The sequence below is a fragment of the Elephas maximus genome, chromosome 4, assembly GCF_024166365.1.
Source record: "Elephas maximus indicus isolate mEleMax1 chromosome 4, mEleMax1 primary haplotype, whole genome shotgun sequence".
Lineage (NCBI taxonomy): Eukaryota > Metazoa > Chordata > Mammalia > Proboscidea > Elephantidae > Elephas > Elephas maximus.
In genome coordinates, this window is record NC_064822.1 from 57,544,629 (window position 1) to 57,570,763 (window position 26,135).

A 26,135-nucleotide genomic window follows, 5' to 3' on the forward strand; every position below is an offset into this window, starting at 1 on the left:
GATTCCTGTACAAAAAATCAAGGGAGGACAGAGAATGGACAACTAGACAGTGAAAAAGGCAAGGCAACTATATAAAAGAAAAATTGTTCTTAAATGTTAGTGCTAAGTTAGATTTTCGTATCATCTTTTAATCTAAACAGCAAGCATTTTCAGTGAAATGTTTATTATAGCCATTCATTCCTTCATGAACATTTCAATGCATTCATTCACTCAAAAAGCATTTACCAAATTCTCAATTATGGGCCAGGTACTAGTATCACAAAGAAAAATGAACAGACTCATTATATTATGCGATGGGACAAGAATTTCCCAGTCTGTAGCTGAAGCCATGCGTGCTGTCTGAAGCATCCTAAGCAATACAAATACAAAAACAAATTTTTGCAGAGATGGCAACCATTAGAGAGCTTTAAGCAAAGAAATGGTCTGGTCGGTTTTGTACTTCAGAAAGATAATTATGATGGATATAGAGGAGAAATTTAAGGAGACTTGCGCAGAGACAAATTGGGAGGTTGTATCAGTTGTGGGGAAGAGATGATAGAGGCCTAAACGAGCTAAAAGAGATGGAAAAGAGGGAACGGATTTGAGAAACAATGTGGAAATAGATGTTACCACTAGGGAGATTCAACTATGCCAACTAAACCCAAACCCACTGCCATCGAGTTGATTCTGACTCATAGCAATGCTCTAGGGCAGAGCAGAACTGTCCCCTATTGTTCCCAACGCTGTAATCTTTACAGAAGCAGACTGTCACATCCTTCTCTCATGGAGCTACTGGTGGGTTCGAACCACTGACCTTTCACTTAGCATCTGAGAGCTTAACCACTGCACCAGCAAGGATCCCTGATTCAAGTATAAAACCAAAACCAAACCCAGTGCCGTCGAGCCGATTCCGACTCATAGCAACCCTACAGGACAGAGTAGAACTGCCCATTAGAGTTTCCAAGGAGCGCCTGGTAGATCTGAACTGCCGACCCTTTGGTTAGCAGCCTAACCACTTAACCACTACGCCACCAGGGTTTCCGATTCAAGTATACATGATAAAAAATATTGAGCAAAAAAAAAATATAAGGAATTCAAACTCTAAAGAGAAAATTACAATTCAGCCAACTATTCTAGACCTTACAAAGTTCATTCATTCATTCAACAAATATATGAGCTCCTACTGTGTAGCCAGGTACTTTTCAAGGTACTGAAGACACAGAATTAATCAAAACAGACAAAAATCCCTACCCTCATGGAGCTTACATTCTAGTATGGGCAACAGATTAAAGAAACAAATAAGTATGTACAGTATGCAGTTTAAGTTCTACGGAGAAAAACAGAAGTAATATAATCGTAGCCTCCATTTGAGCTAATAGTAGAGCTAGCTGGTTTATTCTATGTGGTTTTTGAAATGCAAAATAAATATTATCTCCTTTAGGAAGACATCCTTATTCTCCTTCCCATGGGAATAGTGTGATCTTAGGACTCCCTTAGCACATATGTATGTATATATTGTTGTGGCTGTGTGTCAATTTCAACTCATAGTGACCCTACAGGAAAGAGTAAAACTTCCCCAGAGGGTTTTCTAGGTTGTAATCTTTACAGGAGCAAATTGCCAGGTCTTTTTTACCTGCAGAGCTGCTAGTGGGTTTGAACTGTTAGTAGCCAAGCCTGTAACACTGCACCACCATAAGGAGTTCTGGTGGTACACTCGTACCCCAGTTTTGTATCTTCATATCTGGCACAAAATGTCTTAAATAAGTATTGGTTCATTAATCAGTAAATGAATATAACATAAGTTTGAGCTTAGGAAATACCCTTTATAAACTATACTTAGGCATACACATGTACTCCTGCTAAGAAAAGATCTACCAAAAAATCCTGGATCCAATCTTCAAATAATTTCCTACATTAATCAATTTAGTACAAGCTCTTTAAGGCCTGTTTCATTCCAGAGAGGAAGTTTTTTTTTTTTTTTTGAAGTCTTTCTCTAGAGTCAGTGAGAACTCCATAGGCAGAATAAATAAGCTAAATGAAGACATTTGGTAAATTTAGAATAGAGAACTATGAATACTCTAAGGCTTGGAATGAAAATTCTTTAACAAAGAAATAATCATAGAGGTGAGCCACTTAAAGGGCTCCAGTCACTGCAGGGCCAATAAGAGTCTGAAGTCCATTGTGAGAAACAAGCTCATCACAGATGAAAATCATTAGTCTTCCTTTGGTTTCATCAGACACCACTACTAGAATTTCATACGGACCAATACTTCGGTAAACTCACAACCACTAAAGAGATTCTTCCCACTCAAAAATCTAGCACTCCATATACATACAGAATACTATGCCCTGGTGTTTACATGTTTAACCAGCTGTGCAGATCATTCTAGTTGTTAGCATACAGACCTTACACAGAGAAAAGATATGACCATGCTGTTGATTAGACTTATCAAGAAAGAGCATTAAAAGAACCATTATTTAAAAGGAAACTGCACAGGACACAAGCAAGCTTTACGTACAACAGAGATTTGTTTCATGAGTCCACCTAATACACACAAACAACTTTATACGCGTAATAAAGATAAATCCTTTTTCCTCCATCATCAGCATCTAGGGAAGTTAAGGAATTAAAATATTAACAATTCAGCTTTTATAACTTATATATAGTCAGATTATTAAAGGAATCCATTATTCTTTGCTGGTAAAAGCTTATGTACAAATACTCAGATGCAGTAGCTGCTAAGCCAGGTAAAAACCCTAATAGCAAGTTGTCCCTGAGCTATTTTCTTCTTCGATTACCCCGTTGTCTAGACAGACAGACTGTTGATTGCAAGGGAGAAAAAGGATGGCATTTTTCGACCCCTATTTGCTTCTAAAAAGGACGAATAAACATTCCACAGTGAAAGAATCTGACAAAATTAAGAAAGGACAGTGGACACTAAGATTGCCTCCTTTGGGCAAGCTGCCATCAGTGAGAAAGACCTGAACTAGAAACAGGTATGTGCAAGCTAGCTGTCCTAAGCTTTGAACAAACCCAAAAGATGTTGGCGGTGCGGGAGAGGGGTATAAAAATACGTCACATTTCATTTATCTAGTATCTTGATGGATAACAGTACCTGCCCTACAGCAGGTTCCTCTCTGTAATATAGCCTCATTTGGGTTGTGATTCAAAACTGTGGGGATTTTTTGATCAAGTACTTCTGGGTTTATATGCATCACTAACTAGCTGGTACATGTAATATCAGCCTCATTACTTTGGAATGCTACTATAGTACCACATAAAAAGCTTGTCATTATTCTCTTCTTTTTTACTAACCTAACACTGAGGTTGGAAAAGTTGCTCACCCTGAAAGTCCCATATCATATCATTTCAGCACTGATTATGCAACTTCTATTACTGTATCTTCTATATAGTAGAGATCCTATTTCCTACTAAGTTCAATTATCCACATGATCTGAAATAGATGCTTCACAATACAACAAACAACCAAGGCTAAAACAGGATCAAATTATACACACACCTGAATTAAAGATGATGGTTTAGAGTTATATTAAGTGGAAAAATACTTCTTTAAATATGCTGAGAATATCCAATTTAAAAAATTAATTCGATTTTATAGAAGTAGAAACCACATAATCCCTAAAATAATAAAATAACAACAACAACAATAATGGTGGTCATCACAGTAGTGCTGAGGAAGAGGTATGCTGATAAAAGCAGCCAACACTTAAAAAGAAAGCACTATGTATGTTGGAGCTCTGGTGGTGCAGCGGTTAAGTGATATGGCTGCTAACCAAAAGGCTGGCAGTTCAAATCCACCAGCTGCTCCTCGGATATCCGATGGTGCAGTTCTACTCTGTCCCCTAGGGTTGCCATGAGTTGGAATTGACTTGGGGGTGAAGAGTTTGGGTTTTGGTTATTTTATGTATGTGTCAGGCAGTGTTCTAAGGACATTATACACAACTATTTAAAATGAGAAGAAGACTATGAGATAGCTACTATTATTAGTCACATTTTAGAGATGATAAAACTGAAACATAAAGAGAGATTAAGCTAATTATCCAATAAGTAACAGAGCCAAGATTTAAGTCTAGGCAATCCAGCCCCAAAATTCTATCTTAATCACTATGCTATAAATAACATATTCTATGATGTTAGTGGATGATAGAAAAAAGGAGCCCTGATGGCATAGTGGTAAAGCGCTCAACTGCTAACTGAAAGGTTGGTGGTTCGAACCCACCAGTCACTCTGCTGGAGAAAGATGTGGCAGTCTGCTTCCATAAAGATTACAGCCTTAGAAGCCCTAGCCCAGTGCCGTCGAGTCGATTACGACTCATAGCAACCCTAAAGGACAGAGTAGAACTGCCCCCACAGAGTTTCCAAGGAGCGCCTGGCAGATTCGAACTGCCAACCTTTTGGTTAGCAGCTGTGGCACTTAACCACTACGCCACCAGGGTTTCCTTGGGAGCCCTACGGGGCGGTTTTACTCTGACCTATAGGGTCGCTATGAGTTGGAATCGACTCAACAGCAATGGGTTTGGTTTTGGTTTTTGATGATGCAGAAACAATCACAAAAAGTTGACCCAAAGCATCTTCCATAAACTATTCCTCATTACTAGACATAGTGTTTATTAATATAGTATATTATTACTATTATCGTTTATATTAAAATTTATCCCCTACTGAAACACAGAAGGAAAGACAGAGGCACCAAACCACTCAAAATACAACAGGAAGACACACATACCCAATCACGATACACTAAGCTGATGGGCAGAGCCAAAGATACTTGAACCCAGGAATTCAGCAGCATGATGTTATTAAAATAGTCTGCTTAGTCTGAATTTCAAGGGCTATAAGGAAGCTTGTTTATTTACAGACATGTGCAGTAAGGCACACCTGACAATGAAATAGCTAAGCTTTGCTTCATTTAAAAAAATTATTTTCAATATTGAAAATTAATAAAATGATTACTACATAAAATGGTATGCTTCTACTTATCTATGTCGTCAGTAGAGGGGAAAGGGAATATTAACTGAGTTTATATACCATAAAATATATATATATATATATATATATATATATATATATACCACAGAGAAGATCTAATGATGAAGAACTCAAGAAGGAAATATTTTTTAAATAACTATTTTAAGATATGAGACATTTTCCTTAAAATGACCTCTCTAACCATGGCAGAGTTCTGTTTTCTGGGTTAGAAAGAAAGTAGAAAACAACCTACTTATATTGTACAGAGCCTTTTCTCTCCAATACAATTTTTTATTTTGCAAAGGAGAGAGAAAAACTGATGAAACCAGAGGAAGACTAATGCTAAATGCAATGCTAGCCGCTGAATTAGTCAGATCTGCATACCAATTCCACATTGGCACAGGTTTATTGACATCTTTTGTTCGGATTTTATCAACATTGCCAGTTGTCAGGAGCTATCATGTTTAAACATGGGTGAGTTACTCCTAGTCAAGTGGAACTGATTACTCTGCCTCTGAGGCCCTAATCGCTGGGGTAAAGATAGAATAGGGTCTTCCTCTAGGATACAGCTCTAAAAAAAAGGAATCCCAAAATACTTCTTACAATCACATGGTTCACCTTAAACATCATTTAAAGGAAAGAAACTTTTTGATGATGCCTCTACAGTTGTTCCAAGCAGACATCTACATCAAATACACTGTGTGAATCAAGCAATTTGGAAATGCTCTAGCCTTTATCTTCTTGGTTAATAACACTTTTCACTATCAATGGCAGAAGTACATACAGTCCACAAGAACTGGTTATAACCAGCTGGCTAAAAGGGATCTATAGTAATTAATAAAATCTTTAAAGGAAAAATTCACTAAATATGCTGATTTCTAGTCAACTGTTTACCACCCTAAACTCCAGTGACATGTACCTACAAGACACGAATGCAATGTACCAGGAAGAGCAGATTTTACCCAGACGGTTTACATCAGCCTCCAAATTTTACTTGCCTGATCGTGTGTTTCCAGTCATTAGAACGCAGAAGAGTAATAAAGTAATTAGAAACTCTAAGCAATGTTTTAAACTTGATTTTGGTTTTTTACAGTTTCCATATCAATATTCTCTATTATCTCTGAAGGCCCAAGAAAGATTTCTGTTGCAACCAATTATTTCTTTGACTGGATTTCCCTCTCAACTGTGCCAGTCTCTCTAGTATAAATTATGGGGCAGATTATTGCGATAAATGAATAGCTAGCTATATGATGCTGGGCAAGCTACTGAATCTCTCCAGTTACTTCATCTGTTAAACAAAAGACCAATATCTCTTTCAATTCTAAAATACAACTATATTCTTATGATGGAAAAAGATGAGGATATTTAAAAAGTAATAAAGATCATCAGCATTCTACCACATTTTATATTAAAAACTATTTCAAATGAAATACACAGGAAGTGTAACCATGGCCCTTAGGAAGATACATTCAGAGTCCAGCGCTCCTGATAGATTTTATTTAATCGCTGGGAAAGGAAGTAAGCTCCCTAATGGACTTTCTCATGGGACAGATAATGGAACTAGGGTCCTTTTGCATTTAAAAGAACTATATAAAATGAAGCAAAAGTTCGTAAGACCAATGATCACTGCCAGTCAAGAACAGCCTGGTAAGCAATTGTGGAAACAGTGCAAATCCTTCTCTTTATATCTGGCAGGCATATATAAAATCTTGACAGGCCTTCCTGTCCTAAAACTGCTCAAAAGACAAAGAGGGCACATAAGTCCACAATGGCAATGCTTCTGAGGCAGTAGCAATGGTGACACTGCACTTACGGCCTCAGTTCACATCATCTATGAGAATGGCATCCCTTGAAGCTGTACTATTACAGTGGCTACCTGGATATTCAGAACAGTCTCAGATCTAACAGCGCACTGTTTTGTAGTGATGAGAGAACCCAATATTTTTGTTCATTTTATTAATGCAGACATATAAGGCTTAGATCATTTCAAAAATAATACCTACTATTTGATGTATTATTTCTAGAAACAATAAAATTGGAAAAAATTAAATACAGAATAGGAGGCTAGTTAAATTAAATATGCTCTATCTGCTAGACAGAATATTACGTAACCATTATAATTCATACACTTGAGGAATAATTAAGAATATGAAACCTGTCTATTATATACCATTATGTGAAAAAGTTTACCAAAAATTATGTATAATATTATCCCAATTTAAAGTAAAGAAAGGTTTGTTTTTACACAGACTTTTCCTCTACAGTTTACTTATTTTTCAAATACTGGGAATGGACACTCCTCACTTTAATGATAATGACAAAAGCAATTAAGTTTCTAAATGCTATCCAGGAATCTTCTTATCATATGCATTGTCAACATGGAAAATCTCTAGGGATTTCTATAGGACGTGTAAGAGACTATTTAACCCACATCTTTCACAGGTCCATATTGTGTGACAAAACAAATCACACTGTCATAGACTTTGGGGGATGTCTGCAAAGCCAAAGAAAGACTGGGGGTCATCAAATGTATTCAAAGAAAACAAGAACCTTCAAAAACCTACCTGAACATAAGGTCTGAAGGGAATGGTTACAGGATGCTTCTCCTACTTTAAATCTAAATTCATGTTTGTCTCAATTTCATTTTAGCCAGCCTTACTTTTATGGCATGAAGTAAGTTAACTTGGGCAAGGCAGCTCTTTTCAGTCGAGGAAATCTCCACAGAGGCTAACAACTGAGGATTTTCTGTCAGCAACAATTCTAACACCAGGGAGAATAAGTCCTTCAACCCTGAGGGGGGATCTGGGTCACTCATCACGGCATCCAATATGCTTAGTTAAATTGTAGTTGACCTGAAATTGTAATTGCTCTCAATTTATGTTGCATTTGAAATATATAAATAAGTTTATGGCTTCGTAAAACCTAGGAACCCTTGTATCCCAACCTGGTATTCTGTAGATGGTGGCAGTCTTAAATTAGGAGCTCATGGATGATCTTCAAGGTATGTATGATGTCACAGTTCATATAAATGAGCTATGTGCATTTTTACACGGAGAGAGCCCATACCTTTCATCTGACTGTCAAAAGGATAGAACTTTAAAAAATCATTCACTGGTGACATTCTTTTCAAGTCCCCAGAATGTTGTTTAAAATGGTCAACTATGTCACTGAAAGTTTCTCGATTAACTGCTTCACAAAAATGTTGTGTTCGAGGTGGAGCCAAGATGGCAGAACAGACAGACGCTTCCGACAAGCCCTCTTTACAACAAAGACCCGAAAAAACAAGTGAAACGAGTATATTTGTGACAAGCTGGGAGCCCTGAGCATCAAAGGCAAGCACAGACAACGAACTGAGGGGCAGGGGAAGGAAGAGACTGTTCAGAAGCGGAGAGGAGTTACCGGACTTGAATTGCAGGGAGCCCTCAGGCACCATTCCCGGAGCAGCAGCAGCGGCGGCGGTGGGCTGGTCCTAGCGTTCCGCCGCGGTTTCCTTAGGGAGAAGCAGCCAGCCACACAGCCCACTCACACCTCCAGAACCTGAGCAGAAGGGCGCTCTCGGCAAAAGCTAAGTACTTGGGTATATTTTACCGCACCCCCCCCACCCCCAACCCAGCTTCAGCGGCTGAATCCCTAGGCCTGAGATAGATCCTGGTGAGCACCTAGAGCCGTCCTCCCAGCCTGGGGAAGGAAAAAATTTCCAACTGAGGGGAAAAGATAATTTGCTAGCTCCATTAAGTGGGGGAGCTCAGGACAGAAGCAGCTCCTGTCCAGGCATAAACCATCCGTGGACCTTGAGCACCCTTCCCTTCTGCACGGACCTGTGTGGGCCTACTTTGGGAGAATAGGCCCTTGTTGGCAAACTCCAACCATTTCACAGTGCGGTGGAGAGGTGGGTGTTTGACGTTTGACTTTGCTTTGCCTATTAAACAAGGTCCTCACCTACCCACAACAGGGACCTAAGGACTGGTGGCTCCACTTGGGTCGCCCAGCCACCTGCGACAGGGGCCCAGGGATAACTGGTACCTCCCAGTCCTTATAACAAAATCTTTGGGTGCCCATGGTCCCTCTGCAAAGCCCACCCACCAGCACGCTCTAGGGAACAGAGATGCGTTTTCCTCAGAGACACCTGGGGGTCGGTTCTCAGCCCCTTGCCTTGTTCAGAGCGTGACCCCCTGCTGTAATCAAATACGGGTATATACACCAATCACCCCCGCCCCTCTAAGACTGTAGGACAGAGCCTGTACCACACTCTTGATATCAGCTACCTGGAAACCTGAGCTGAATTCATACAAGAAAACTGAATGGACTCCTAGACTGATACACCTGATAACAGCTCTAGGCAGCTGCAGACAGGACACCGGAGCTCCAAAGGTGAAAATAATCAAGCTAGCTCACTCAAGCAACCCATAGGGGTATACTAAAACAAAACAAAGCAAGAAGCTACGACACAGTAAGCAAGCATAAACTAATACAATAACTTATAGATGGCCTGGGACAACAGTCAATATCAAGTCACATAAAGGAACATGCCATGATCACCTCAACAGGCTCTCAAAACAAAGAATCCAGGGATCTTTTAGATGGAAGTGCATTCCTGGAATTACCAGATGCAGAATACAAAAGTTTAATATACAGAACCCTTCAAGGCATCAGGAAGGAAATGAGGCAATACGCAGAACAAGCCATGGAACTCACAGATAAAGCAACTGAAGAACTCAAAGATTCAGGAACATAATGAAAAGTTTAATAAACTGGAAAAATCCATAGACAGACAGCAATCAGAAATTCAGAAGATTAACAATAAAATTACAGAATTAGATAACTCAATAGAAAGTCAGAGGAGCAGAATTGAGCAAGTAGAAGCTAGAATTTCTGAACTCAAAGATAAACCACTTGGCACTAATATATTTGAAGAAAAATCAGATAAAAGAATTTAAAAAAATGAAGAAACCTTAAGAATCATGTGGTACTCTATCAAGAGAAATAACCCAAGAGTGATTGGAGTACCAGAACAGGGAGGGATAACAGAAAATACAGAGAAAGTAGTTGAGGATTTGCAGGCAGAAAACTTCCCTGATATCATGAAAGATGAGAAGATATCTATCCAAGATGCTCACTGAACTCCACATAAGGTAGATCTTGAAAGTCACTAAGACATATTATAATCAAGCTTGCCAAAACCAAAGATAAGGAGACAATTATAAGAGCAGCGAGGGATAAAAGGAAAGTCACCTACAAGGGAGAGCCAATAAGAACAAGCTCAGACTACTCGGCAGAAACCATGCAGGCAAGAAGGCAATGGGATGACATATTTAAAAAACTGAAAGAAAAAAATTGCCTGCCAAGAATCATATATCCATCAAAACTGTCTCTTAAATATGAAGATAAAATTAAGACATTTCCAGAAAAACACTAGTTGAGGGAATTCATAAAAACCAAACCAAAACTACAAGAAATACTAAAGGGAGTTCTTTGGTTAGAAAATCAATAATATCAGGTATCGACCCAAGACTAGAACACTGGGCAGAGCAACCAGAAGTCAACCCAGACAGGGAAATCCAAAAAAAAAAAAAGATTTAAAAAAAAAAAACCCAACACAGGGTAATGGTGATGTTGTTATATAAAAGAAGACAACATTAAAATAATAAAGAGGGACGAAGAAACGTAACAATACACCTTCCATATGGAGAGGAAGATACGGCCATACAAAGAAATAAAAGTTAGGTATAAATTTAGAAATATAAGGATAAATAATAAGGTAACCACAAAGGAGACAAACTATCCTACTCATCAAAATAAAATACAAGGGAAAAATACAGACTCAGCAGAAACAAAATCAACAACAACAAATATGAGGAAAGGACAACACATAAGGTAAATCTACTCAGCATATAAAATCAAGTGGGAAAAAGAAGCTGTCGACACACAAAAAAAGACATCAAAATGATAGCACTAAATTCATAAAAAAAAAATTCATACCTATCCATAATTACCCTGAACGTAAGTGGACTAAATGCACCAATAAAGAGACAGAGAGCGGCAGAATGGATTAAAAAACAAGATCCGTCTATATGCTGCCTACAAGAGACACACCCTAGACTTCGAGACACAAACAAAAACTCAAAAAGATGAAAAAAAATATCTCAAGCAAACAACAATCAAAAAAGAGCAGGAGTGGAAATATTAATTTCTGACAAAATAGACTTTAAAGTAAAATCCATCAGAAAGGATAAGGAAGGACACTATATAAAGATTAAAGGGACAATACAGCAAGAAGATATAACCATATTAAATATTTATGCACCCAAACAGGGCTGCAAGTTACATAAAACAAACTCTACCAGCATTGAAAAGTGAGATAGACAGCTCCACAATAATAATAGGAGACTTCAACACACCACTTTTGGTGAAGGACAGGACATCCAGAAAGAAGCTCAATAAAGACACGGAAGATCTAAATGCCACAATCAACCAACCTGACCTAAAAGACATATACAGAACACTCCACCCAACAGCAAGCAACTATACTTTCTTTTCTAGTGCACATGGAACATTCTCTAGAATAGACCACATATTAGGTCATAAAGCAAGCTGTAGCAGAATCCAAAACACTGAAATATTACAAAGCATTTTCTCGGACCATAAGGCCATAAACGTGGAAATCAGTAACAGGAAAGGCAGGGAAAACGAATCAAACACTTGGAAACTGAACAATACCCTGCTCAAAAAAGACAGGATTATAGAAGACATTAAGGATGGAATAAAGAAATTCAGAGAATCCAATGAGAATGAAAACACTTCCTATCAGAACCTTTGGGACACAGCAAAAGCAGTGCTCAGAGGTCAATTTATATCAATAAATGCACACATCCAAAAAGAAGAAAGGGCCAAAATCAAAGAACTATCCCTACAACTTGAACAAATAGAAAGAGAGAAACAAAAGAAACCCACAGGCACCAGAAGAAAACAAATAATAAAAATGAGACCTGAACTAAATGAAATAGAAAACAGAAAAACAATTGAAAAATTAAGACCAAAAGCTGGGTTTTTTAAAAACTCAACAAAATTGATAAACCATTAGCCAAACTGACAAAAGAAAAAGAGGAGAGGAAGCAAATAACCCGAATAAGAAATAAGATGGGCGATCTTACAACAGACTCAACTGAAATTAAAAGAATCATATCAGATTACTATGAAAAACTATACTCAAACAAATTTGAAAACCTAGAAGAAATGGAGGAATTCCTAGAAACACACTACCTACCTAAACTAACACAAACAGAGGTAGAACAACTAAAAAGACCAATAACAAAAAAAGAGATTGAAAAGGTAATGAAAAAACTCCCAACAAAAAAAAGCCCTGGTCCAGACTGCTTCACTGCAGAGTTCTACCAAACTTTCAGAGAAGAGTTAACACCACTACTACTAAAGGTATTTCAGAGCATAGAAAAGGATGGAATACTACCAAATTCATTCTATGAAGCCACCATATCCCTGATATCAAAACCAGGTAAAGACACCACGAGAAAAGAAAATTAAAGACCTATATTCCTCATGAATGTAGATGCAAAAATCCTCAACAAAATTCTAGCCAATAGAATTCAACAACATATCAAAAAAATAATTCACCATGACCAAGTGGGATTCATACCAGGTATGCAGGGATGGTTCAACATTAGAATAACAATTAATGTAATCCACCACATAAATAAAAGACAAGAATCACATGATTTCATCAATTGATGCAGAAAAGGCATTTGACAAAGTTCAACACTCATTCATGATAAAAACTCTCAGCAAAATAGGAATAGAAGGAAAATTCCTCAACATAATAAAGGGCATTTATACAAAGCCAACAGCCAACATCACCCTAAATGGGAAAGAGCCTGAAAACATTCCCATTGAGATCGGGAACCACACAAGGATGACCTTTATCACCACTCTTACTCAACATTGTGCTGGAAGTCCTAGCAAGAGCAATTAGGCTAGATAAAGAAAAAAAGGGCATCCAGATTGGCAAGGAAGAAGTCAAGGTATCTCTATTTGCAGATGACATGATCTTATACACAGAAAACCCTAAGGAATCCTCCAGAAAACTACTGAAACTAATAGAAGAGTTCAGCAGAGTATCGGGATACAAGACAAACATACAAAAATCAGTTGGATTCCTCTACACCAACAAAAAGAACATTCAAGAGGAAATCCCCAAATCAATGCCATTTACAGTAGCCCCCAAGAAGATAAAATACTTAAGTTAATCTTACCAGAGATGTAAAAGACTTATACAAAGAAAACTACAACACACTTCTGCAAGAAACCAAAAGAGACCATAAGTGGAAGAACATACTTCGCTCATGGATAGGAAGACTTAACATTATAAAAATGTCTATCCTACCAAAAGCCATCTATACATTTAATGCAATTCCGATCCAAATACCAAAGACATTCTTTAATGAGATGGAGAAACAAATCACCAATTTCATATGGAAGGGAAAGAGGCCCCGGATAAAAAGGCATGACTGAAAAAGAAGAACGAAGTAGGTGGCCTTACTTTACCTGATTTTAGAACCTATTATACCACCACAGTACTCAAAACAGCCTGGTACTGGTACAACAACAGACACATGGACCAATGGAACAGAATTGAGGATCCAGACATCAATCCAGCTGATATTTGACAAAGGCCCCAAAACAGTTAAATGGGGAAAAGATATTCTTTTTAACAAATGGTACTGGCGTAACTGGATATCCATTTGCAAAAAAATGAAACAAGACCCATACCTCACTCCATGCACAAAACTAACTCAAAATGGATCAAAGACCTAAATATAAAATCTAAAATGATAAAGATCATGGAAGAAAAAATAGGGACAACGTTAGGAGCCCTAATACATGGATGGCATAAACAGTATAGAAAACACTATAAAGAACGTAGAAGAAAAACTAGATAACTGGGAGCTCCTAAAAATCAAACACTTAAGCTCATCCAAAGACCTCACCAAAAGAGTAAAACGACTACCTACAGACTGGGAAAAAGTTTTTAGCTATGACATTTCTGATCAGCACCTGATCTCTAAAATCTACATAATACTGCAAAAACTCAACTGCAAAAAAACAAACAACCCAATTAAAAAATGGGCAAAAGATATGAATAGACACTTCACAAAAGAAGACATTCAGGTAGCTAACAGATATATGAGGAAATGTTCACGATCATTAGCCATTAGAGAAATGCAGATCAAAACTACAATGAGATTTCATCTCACTCCAACAAGGCTGGTGTTAATCCAAAAAACACAAGATAATAAATGTTGGAGAGGCTGTGAAGAGACTGCAACACTTCTACACTGCTGGTGGGAATGTCAAATGGTACAACCACTTTGGAAATCGATTTGGCGCTTCCTTAAAAAGCTAGAAATAGAACTACCATAAGATTCAGCAATCCCACTCCTTGGAATATATCCTAGGGTAATAAGAGCCTTTACATGAACATATATATGCACACCCATGTTTATTGCAGCACTGTTTACAATAGCAAAAAGATGGAAGCAACCAAGGAGCCCATCAACAGATGAATGGATAAATGAATTATGGCATATTCACACAGTGGAATACTACACATCGATAAAGAACAGTGAGGAATCTATGAAACATTTCATAACATGGCGGAACCTGGAAGGCATTATGCTGAATGAAATTAGTCAGTTGCAAAAGGACAAATATTGTATAAGACCACTATTATAAGAACTTGAGAAATAGTTTAAACTGAGAAGAAAACATTCTTTTGTGGTTATGAGTGGCGAGGGAGGGAGGGTGGGAGAGGGGTATTCCCTAATTAGACAGTAGGTAAGAACTACTTTAGGTGAAAGGAAAGACAGCACACGGTACAGGGGAGGTCAGCACCATTGGACTAAACCAAAAGCAAAGAAGTTTCCTGAATAAACTGAATGCTTCGAAGGCCAGTGTAGCAGGGGCAGGGGTCTGGGGACCACGGTTTCAGGGGACATCTAAGTCAACCGGCATAATAAAATCTATTAAGAAAACATTCTGCATCCCACTTTGAAGAGCTGCGTCTAGGGTCTTAAATGCTAGCAAGGAGCCATCTAAGATGCATCAATTGGTGTCAACCCACCTGGATCAAAGGAGAATGAAGAACACCAAGGACATAAGGTGATAACAAGCCCAAGAGACAGAAAGGGCCACATGAACCAGAGACTATATCATCCTGAGACCAGAAGAACCAGATGGTGCCCGGCTACAACTGGTGACTGCCCTGACAGGGAACACAACACAGAACCCCTGAGGGAGCAGGAGAGCAGTGGGATAAAACCCCAAATTCTCATAAGACTAGACTTAATGGTCTGACTGAGACTGGAAGGACCCCGGTGGTCATGGCCCTCAGACCTTCTGTTGGCCCAGGATAGGAACCATTCCCGAAGCCAACTCTTCAGACATGGATTGGGCTGGACAATGGGTTGGAGATGGATGCTGGTGAGGAGTGAGCTTCTTGGATCAGGTGGACACTTGAGACTATGTTGGCATCTCCTGCCTGGAGGGAGATGAGAGGGTGGATGGGGTTAGAAGCTAGTGAAAACGACACGAAAAGAGAGAGTGGAGGGAGAGAGCAGGCTGTCTCATTAGGGGGAGAGTAATGGGGAGTGTGTAGCAAGGTGTATATGGGCTTTTGTCTGAGAAACTGACTTGATTTGTAAACATTCATTTATAGCACAATAAAACTTATTTTTAAAAAATGCTGTGTTCATTTGCTGTGTATATAATTAAGGGTTTGGCAACGGGTGGGATGCAGGAAGAAAAGCCTCTAATGTCAGTTCCTTACCAATATGCACTGCATATACGAAACCAGAGATCGTATAAGATTTGGTAAATTTTTATCAGTAAATTTGGATGATTTTTCTAACCTGAAAAAGCTTCTCTATGGAAAAACAATGTTAAGAGAAAAAAGTGAGGAAGTCTTGGCAATTACAGGAAGATAATAAAGAACAAAATACATGTCTAACACTTGCAACTATTTTCTGGCCAGGGCATACGTATGGGTGTGGGTAAAAAGAAGGATGAGAATAAGAAGCTGCTTTATCAGGCTTGATTTAATAACTTCTTCAGATGGTTAATTACTTCAACTTCTCAACTACAGTTGACAGGTGCGTGGGCACCTATCCAAACAGCAATTACAACAGGTAAGAATGCAACACAAGTTAATTCATGTCAGGTTATAAACGGTTTTTAAAGCAGAGGGATATACTCATTGTGCTTCAAAATTTTGATGAAGGGACTTTTTTTCCAAATACTTTGTCCCTTTCTAGATACTTATCTGTGTATTTACAATCCTGATGGTGCAGTGTTTAAAGCATTCAGCCGCTAACCAAAACACGGGCAGTTCAAACCCAGCAGCCGATAGGCAGGAGAAAGATGTGACAGTCTCCTCCTGTAAACATTTACAGCCTTGGAAGCCCTATGGGGGCAGTTCTACTCTGTCCTACAGGGTCGCTATGAGTTGGAATCTACTCGATGGCCGTGAGTTCTACCTTTTTTTTAATCTATGTATTTATTACTCTGATAAGTTCCTGCTACCAGATCTCCTGTGAGACCACTAAGCCACGACAGAAATCTGATTCTCCCATATTAACTTGTTTATTACCATTTTTCAAGCTGAAAATGTGTGTTCACTCAATACAGAAGTAAGAACAATCTAAACTGGATAGAACTTGCAAGACTCTGAGAATATTTATATTATAGTCTATCAACAGATTTTCACTGGTTAATTAAGTTGAGATGTTTCAACAAATGGATGCAGTGCTGGAAGTGCTCACTCATCTATGCCAAGAAATTTGGAAGACAGCTACCTGGCCTACCAACTGGAAGAGAGCCATATTTATACCTATTCCATAAAAAGGTGATCCAACAGAATGCAGAAATTATCAAACAATATCATTAATATCACACGCAAGTAAAATTTTGCTGAAGATCACTCAAAAGTGGCTGCAGTAGTACATCGACAGGGAACAGGCAGAAATTCCAGCCGGATTCAGTAGAGGACGTAGAATGAGGGATATCACTGCTGATGTTAGATGGATCCTGGCTGAAAGCAAAGAATAACAGAAAGATGTTTACCTGTGTTTTATTGACTATGCTAAGGCATTCGACTGTGTGGATCATAACAAATTACAGATAACACTGCAAAGAATGGGAATTCCAGAACACTTAATTGTGCTCATGAGGAACCTGTACATAGATCAAGAGGCAGTTGTTCGAACAGAACAAGGGGATACTGCATGGTTTAAAGTTAGAAGGTATGCATCAGGGTTGTATCCTTTCACCATACATATTCAATCTGTATGCAGAGCAAATAATCCGAGAAGCTGGACTATATGAAAAAGGTGGCATCAGGATTGGAAGATGACTCATTAACAACCTGTGTTATACATATTATACAACCTTGATTATGGAAAGTGAAGATAACTTGAAGCACTTACTGATGAAGATCAGGACTAAAGCCTTCCATATGTATTATACCTCAACATAAAGAAAACAAAAATTCTCACAACTGGACCAATAAGCAACATCATGATAAACGGACAAAAGACCAAAGTTGTCAAGGATTTCACTTTACTTGGATCCACAATCAACACCGATGGAAGCAGCAGTCAAGAAATCAAAAGATACATTGCATTGGGCAAATCTGCTGCAAAAGATCTCTTTAAACTATTAAAAAGTAGGGATGTCACCTTGAATAAGATGTGCCTGACCCAAGCCACGGTGTTTTCAACCGCCTCATATGCATGTGATGGCTGGACGATGAATAAGGAAGACCAAAGAAGAGTTGAGGCCTTTGCATTGTAGTGCTGGAGAAGAGTTCTGAATATACCATGGGCTTCCAAAAGAATTAAAAGATCTGTCTAGGAAGAAGTACAGCCAGAATGCTCCTTAGAAGCAAGGATGGCGAGACTACGTCTCACATACTTTGGACATGTTATCAGGATGGATCAGTCCCTAAAGAAGGACATTGTGCTTGGCAAAATAGAGGGTCAGTGAAAAAGAGGAAGACCCTCAACGAGATGGACTGACACAGTAGCTGCAACAATGGGCTCAAGCATAACGATTGTGAGGATGGTGCAGGACCAGGGAGTGTTTCATTCTGTTGTACATGGGGTCGCTTTGAATCGGAACCAGTTCGGCAGCACCTAACAACATCATCATCAATAGATTAAAAAAAAGGAAGACAAAGGTAAATATAAATCCTCAAAATTTTCACTAAATTGCTTAAAAGTCCAAAGAAATTAGATTTTAATAAGAGTCGAATTATTTTCCTGTTGTTAAGATATAAGCCCTTCAATAGTCATTATTTATGTTATACCTTAGCAATAGAAAATAAAAGGCCATATTCTCTCAGGTATACCCACTCTTCATTCTTTTTTATCTACGATAATGTTGATAAACCAAGCCTCTTAATTTCTCCAGGAGGGAAACACAGGATATTTTTTAAAAACTCATCATTATCCCAGGAATATAAAATAAGGCTGGTTCAATATGTAATACACCATATTAATAGAATAAGGAGGAAAAAACCATATTATTTCTCAGTAGATGCAGGAAAAGCATATGACAAAACTCAACACCCTTTCATGGTAAAACTACTCAACAAACTAGAAACAGAAGGGAACTTCCTCAAACTGATAAAAGCCATCTATGAAAAGCTCACAACTAACATCATTCTTAATGGTAAAAAACTGAAAGCCTTTCTCCTAAGATACAGAACAAGACAAAAATGTCCTCTTTTGCCATTCCTGCTCCTCATTGTACTCGAGGTTCTAACCAGGGAAATTAGGGGAAAAATAAATAAATAAAAAGCTGTCAGATTTGCAAGGAAGAAGTAAAACTAGCTCTATTTGCAGATGGCATGATCCTTTATGAAGAAAATCCCAAAGATTCTACAAGAAGCTACTATGGCTAATAAATGCAGCAAAGTTGCAGGGATATAAGGTCAACACACACAAAAAAACAGTCCTGTTTCTATTCACTGCAACAAACAATCTGAAAAGGAAATTAAGAAAACAGCTCCATTTAAAATAGCATCTAAAAGAAAAAAAAAAATTAGGAATAAATTTAACGAAGGAGATAAAAGACTTGTACTTTGAAAATTATAAAACATTTCTGAAAGAAATTAAAGGAGATCTAAGTAAATAGAAAGATATCACATGTTCATGGATTGGAAGACTTAATATTGTTAAGATGTCAATACTACCCAAAGTGATCTACAGATTCAATGCAGAACTCAACTGCAATGTACTGAATTTCAAAAGCTTTTTTTGCAGAAATTGAAAAGCCAATCTTCAAATTCATATGAAATTATAAGGAGCCCGAAATAATCAAAACAATCCTGGGGAAAAAAAGAACAAAGTAAGAGGGCTCACACTTCCCAATTTAAACTTATTACAAAGCTACAGTAATCAAAACAGTGTGGTACTGGTAAAAGGATAAACATAAACCAATGGAACAGAACTGACGGTCCAGAAATAAACCCACACAACTATGGTCAAATGACTTTCAACAAGGGTATCAAGTCCATTCAGTGCAGAAAAAATAATCTCTTCAACAAATGGTGCTAGGACAACTGGATTTTCACATTCCGAAAAATGAAGATAACCCTCTATCTCACACCATAAACAAAAATTAACCCAAAATAGAAAAACAAACTAAATATGTATTAAAATTATAAAACTCAGACAAAAACAAAAGAGTAAAGCATCAAGATCTTGTATTTGACAATGGAATCTTAGACAAAAAAAAGCTTGAACAACAAAAGAAAAATAAGACTTCATCTAAATTAAAAACTTTTCTGCAAAACTTTTCTTTTTCAAGAAAGTGAAAAGACAACCTACAGAATGGGAGAAAATATTTGCAAATCATTTATCTAGATAAGTGTCTGTTGTTATTATTGTTGCTGTGTGCCATCCAGCCAATCCTGACTCATAGCAACGCTAGTATCCAAAATATATAAGGACTCCTACAACTCATCAACAAAAAGACAAAAACACAATTAAAAAATCAGCTGAGTGAACAGACACATCTCCCAAGATATACAAATAACCAAAAAGGACATGAAAAGACGTTCAACATCATTAGTTATTAGGGGAAGTCAGATCAAAACCACAATGAGATACTACTTCATATCCACTAGAATGATTATAAACAAAAACAAGGAGAACAACAAGTGTTGACGAGGATGTGGAGAGACTGTAATCCTTGTATATTACTAATAGGAATGTAAATTGGTGCAGATGCTCTGGAAAACAGTCTGGCAGTTTCTCAAAAAGTTAACACATACAGTTACCATATGACCCAGCAATTCCACCTGTAGGTAAACACCCAAGAAAACTGAAAACACACGTTAATACAGGAACTTGTACATGAATGTCCATACAACACTATTCACAAGAGCCAAAAAGTGAAAACAACTCAATGTCCATCAACTGATGAATGTATAAAGAAAACGTTATACAACCACACCAGCCAAAACCAAACCCATTGCTGTCGAGTTGATTCCCACTCATAGTGGCCCTATAGGACAGAGGAGAACTGCCCCATGGGGTTTCCAAGGCTGTAAACATTGATGGAAGCAGGCTGCCACATCTTTCTCCACAGACCGGCTAGTGGGTTTGAGCCACTGACCTTCTTGTTAGCAGTCATGCACGTAACCTCTGGGCCACCAGGGCTCGTTATAAATCCACACAACGGGATATTATTCAGTCACTAAAAGGAATGACGTACTCATTCGTGCTACAATATGAATGAACCTTGAAAACATAATGCTAAATGAAATAAAACAGATACAAAAAACCACATATCGTATGATTCCCTATATATGAAATGTCCAGAAAAGGCAAATCCATAGAGAAGAAAGCAGATTAGTGGTTGCCAAGGAAGTGGGGCGGAGGGGGGCAGGGAGTCACTGTTAAGAGGTATACGATTTCTTTTTGGGGTGATGAAATGTTCTGGAATTAGACAGAGATGATGGTTGCACAACCTTGCAAATATACTAAACATCGCTGAATTGTACACTTCATAACGGTGAGTTTTATGCTATGTGAATTATATCTCAATTAAAAAAGAAATCATCCTATAAAGAAAATGTTCTACATTCTACTTTGGTCGAGTAGTGTCTGGGGTCTTAAAAGCCTGTGAGGCCCATCTAGGATACTCCATTGGTCTCACTCCTTCAGGAGCAATGAAGAATGAAGAAAACAAGGAAAAGATTAGTCCAAAGGACTAATGGACCACATCTACCACGGCCTCCACCACACTGAGTCCAGTACAACGAGATGGTGCCCGGCAACCACCCCTGACTTCTCTGACAGGGATCACAATAGAGGGTCCCGGACAAAGCTGGAGAAAAATGCAGAACAAAGTTCTAACTCAAAAAAGAAAGACTAGACTTGCTGGCCTGACAGAGACTGGAGAAACCCTGAGAGTATGTCCCCAGGACACCCTTTCAGCTCAGTAATGAGGTCACTCCTGAGGTTCACCCTTCAGCGAAAGATTGAACAGGCCCATGGAACAAAACAAGACTAAAGGGGTACACCAGCCCTGGAGCAGGGACTGGAAGGTAGGAGGGAACAGGAAAGCTGGTAATAGAGAACCCAGGGTTGAAAAGTGAAGAGTGTTGACATGTCGTGGGGTTGTTAACCAATGTCATAAAATAATGTGTGTATTAACTGTTTGATGAGAAACTAGCTTGTTCTGTAAACCTCATCCAAAGATTTAAAAAAAAAAAAAAAAATCCTTAGTGTTAAAGGGCCAAATTCTACAATATCCATCAATGAAGTGTATAACCACTCTAAGATGTATCCTGCTTTATCCTCCAAATAGCACAAAATAATTTAGCCAAGGGTACTTGTTCTTAATAAATCTAAAATTTTTTGCATTCCATATATCATCTATACACATACTTGGTCTAATTATGTTCTATAGAATGCAGCTTCTAGAAAGCAGACTCTTTCATTTTAGGTCACTAATATGCAAAAGTTTTCATCTAGACAGTCATGCTTCTCACCTAAGGTGACTCTCCAAAATAAATATCTAGCATTAACTCACCTTCTGCTGTAAGTCCTCCTCTCTTCCCAGACACCATTATTCCTCTGTACTCTTTTCCTAGGAATTATTTTTGTATTACATGGTAATTCCTGAATTAGGTAAAAACAATTTTAAACTGTTTAGAATTCCTTCTGGTTTGGGGTGGCTTCTGTTGGGAGCAGTAAGTAGAACAAGGAAATAGAAAAATCCATCTTCCTTTCTGCTAATAAAGTTGCAAAGTTATAAGACAACAGAAAAGGGAATTCGAGCTTTGTCATCATACCACACAAAAAGCTTACCACCACCCCCCCATATTCTCTATCCCTTATTCTTTATTCAACTGGAACACATATTTTCCAGTGATGGCCACAACAATATTTCCCATCTCAAAGGCCTTTTTGCCACATTCCTATTAAGAGATGAAGTCCATTTCTAGACCTCCTTGAATCAGGGAGGGTCCTCTGACCACTATGACCAACAGAATATAGAAGGAGTAACATCTTCCCACTTGAAAGCCAATTCCTAGCATAACCCTGGTCATGTAGCTTCTACTACCTGATACTGAAAGCCTGATGCCACAAAAGAAGTATGACCACCCAAGACTATTATACTGTGAGAAGCCCAGAGAATGTGCAGAAGCCCTGAGGCAAGAGATGTCATATACAGAGAAGCCAAAGAGCACTGAGGCAGAAACCACGCATGTGAAGAAGCCATCACAATAGTGCATAATCTAAGTGCAGACTTTTTGAAGTGTTAAAAAGCAAAGATGTCACTTTGAGGACTAAGGTACACCTGACCCAAGCCATGGTATTTTCAACCGGCTCATATGCATGTGAAAGCTGAACAATGCATAGGGGGAACTGAAGAAGAATTGATGCATTTGAATTATGGCGTTGGTAAAGAATACTGAAAATACCATGGACTGCCAGAAGAACAAACATCTGTCTTGGAAGAAGTATAGCCAGAATGTTCCCTTGAAGCAAGGATGACAAGACTTCATCTCATGTACTTTGGATATGTTATCAAGAGGAACCAGGACCTTGAGAAGGACATCAAGCTTGGTAAACTAGAGGGTTAGCAAAAAAGAGGAAGACCCTCAGTGAGATGGACTGACACGGTGGCTGCAACAATGGGCTCAAGCATAAATAACAACAACGATTGTGAGGATGGTGCAGGACCAGGCAGTGTTTCTTTCTATTGTACACAGAGTGGCTCTCAGTTGGAACTCACTCAGCACCACATAACAAGAACAACAGCTACCATAAAGGAGCTCTGTTGGCACAGTAGTTAAGTGCTTGGCTGCTAAATGAAAGGTTGGTGGTTCAAACCCACCAGCCGCTCCACAGAAGCAAGATGTGGCAGTCTGCTTCCGTAAAGATTACAGCCTTGGAAGCTCTGGCAGTTCTACCCTGTCCTATAGGGTCACTATAGGGTCACTCTGAGTCGGAATTGACAGTAATGGGTTGTTTTTTTTTTTTAATCTACCATAAAACACTGCTATTGTTGTTTTAATCATTTGTATCTGAAGTTTATTGTTTCTACATTATCAGAATGTAGGAATGAGGGGTGCTTTCTTTTGTTTCATTATTTTTATTTTTTGGAGAAATGTGTTATAGAAGTGGGAGGATTGCGCCAGGTACAGATCGTAAATTAAAAAATATTTTGTAACAACCTAAACTAAGATCCTCCCCTTTTTGGGAACTAATTCTTTGATCACTATAAAATGTCATTTGTACATGATCCACATCATTTAGAAACAGTTAAATGTTGACATGCTAGAAGTTAAACTTTGCAGGTTCAACCCTTTATATCTTTTAAGGTTTACTTGATAAGAGGGGAAAAAGTTTTATGAAGCGAAGTAAGTTCACATACAGAGTACCTGCTCAGCTACCAGTAAAAATGCCATCATCGTCAATCAAACTTTATTTCCTATGCATGCTGTTTTCTTTCCCCCTAATAAAATGATATGTCAGACTTGGCTCTATGTATTCAACATAAACAGAATGTTTATTAAACTGAGTTCTGTTAAACAACTGTAACTAAAAGAGAAAAATTCTAATGCCTAAATAAATTTCAACTCAAAATTTGATTAGGATCTGACCTGGTCTTCTCTTAACTAAGCTTGGTCAACAGCTAGGTTGTGACTTAAAAATAATAGCATTTAGAAAATATCAAAATGACACCGGAAGAGAAACCTGGTAACTGGGAACTTTTTAAAAATTAAACATTTATACTCATCAAATGACTTCACCATTAAGAGCAAAAAGAGGACCTACAAACTGGGAAAAAAATTTTGGCTATAGCATATCTGACAAGGGTCTAATCTCTAAAATCTACAAAATATTTCAATACCGCAATAACAAAAAGACAAATAATCCAATTAAAAATAGGCAAAGGACATAAATAGACACTTCACCAAAGAAGACATTCAGGCCACTAACAGACACATGAGGAAATGCTCACCATCGTTAACCATGAGAGAAACGCAAATCAAAACTACAATGAGATACTATCTCGCCCCCGCAATACTGGCACTAAACTAAAACACACAAAATAACAAATGCTGGAGAAGTTGTGGGGAGACTGGAACTCTTATGCACTGCTGAGGGGAATGGAAAATGGTACAATCACTTTGGAAAATGATTTGGCTCTTCTTTAGGAAACTAGAAAGAGAAATACCATACGACCCAGCAATCCCATTCCTAGGAATGTATCCTAGAAAAATAAAAGCCATCACAAAAATAGACATATGCACACCCATGTTCACTGCACCACTATGTACAACAGCAAAAAGATGGAAACAACCCAAATGCCCATGAACAGATGAACGCATAAACAAATTATAGTACATACACACAATGGAATACTATGCAATGACAAGGAACAATGATGAATCCGTCACATCTCACAACATGGATGAGTCTGGAGGGTATTATGCCGAGTGACAGTCACAAAAAGACAAATACTGTATGAGACCACTTTTATAAGAACTCAGGAGAAGGTTTACACAGAGGAAAAGAAAACATTCTTCAATGGTCACAAGGGTGGGAAGGGAGAGGGAAGGGAAATCACTATGTTTACTAAATAGTAAACGTATGTCAAGTTTGGTGAAGGGAAAGACAACACACAATATAGGGGAAGTCAGTGCTACTTGATCAAAGCAAAGGCACAGAAGCCTCCCAGACACACTTAAACACCTTAAGGGAACAAATTGCTGGGGCTAGGGGCTGGGGACCACAGTCTCAGGGGACATCTAAGTCAATTGTATAACAAAAAGACAAATAATCCTATTTAAAATTGGGCAAAGGATATAATGAAAATGTTCTACATTCCACCTTGGTGAGTATCATCTGGGGTCTTGAAAGCTTGCAAGTAGCCATCTAAGATACATCTGTTGGCCCCATCCCATCTGGAGCAAAGGAGAATGAAGAAAATCAAAGACACAAGGAAAATATTAGGTCAAAGGACTAAATGATCACATGAACCAGAGCCTCCACCAGCCTGAGCCCAAAAGAACTAAATGGTCCCTGGCTACCACCACCAACCCCTCTGACAGGGATCACAACAGAGAGTCCTGGAGAGAGGAGGAGAAAAGTGTAGGACAAAATTCAAACCACAAAAATATACCAGGTTTATTTATTTTTTTATTGGTATGACAGGGACTGGAGGAACTCCCAAGACTATGGCCTCTGGTCACTCTGTTAACTTAGAACTGAAACCACTCCCGAAGCCCACTTTTCGGATAAAGATTAGACACGCCTATAAAATAAACATAATACACATGAGGAACGTGATTCTTAGCTCAATCAGATATAAGAGACCAAATGGGTAGCTCTGTCCAAAAGCAGGATGTGAAGGCAGGAAGGGACTGGAACTGGACAAATGGACACAGGGAACCCAGGGTACAAAGGTAGAGAGTGCTGTCACATTGCAGGGATTGCAAAACCAACGTCTCACAACAATATGTATATAAATTTGTGAATGAGAAATTACCTTGAGCTGTAGAATTTCACCTAAAGCACAATAAAAAATGTAGATATATAAAAGAAAATATCAGAAAAAATCCTTGCTAAAAATA

At 38.3% G+C, this 26,135-nt stretch overlaps 1 protein-coding gene across 12 annotated transcripts in view; it reads right to left on the minus strand.

Annotated features, from left to right (window-relative positions):
* ERC1 (ELKS/RAB6-interacting/CAST family member 1) overlaps window positions 1–26,135 on the minus strand; it is a 530,770-nt gene that overhangs the window by 341,956 nt on the left and 162,679 nt on the right. The window lies entirely within an intron of this gene.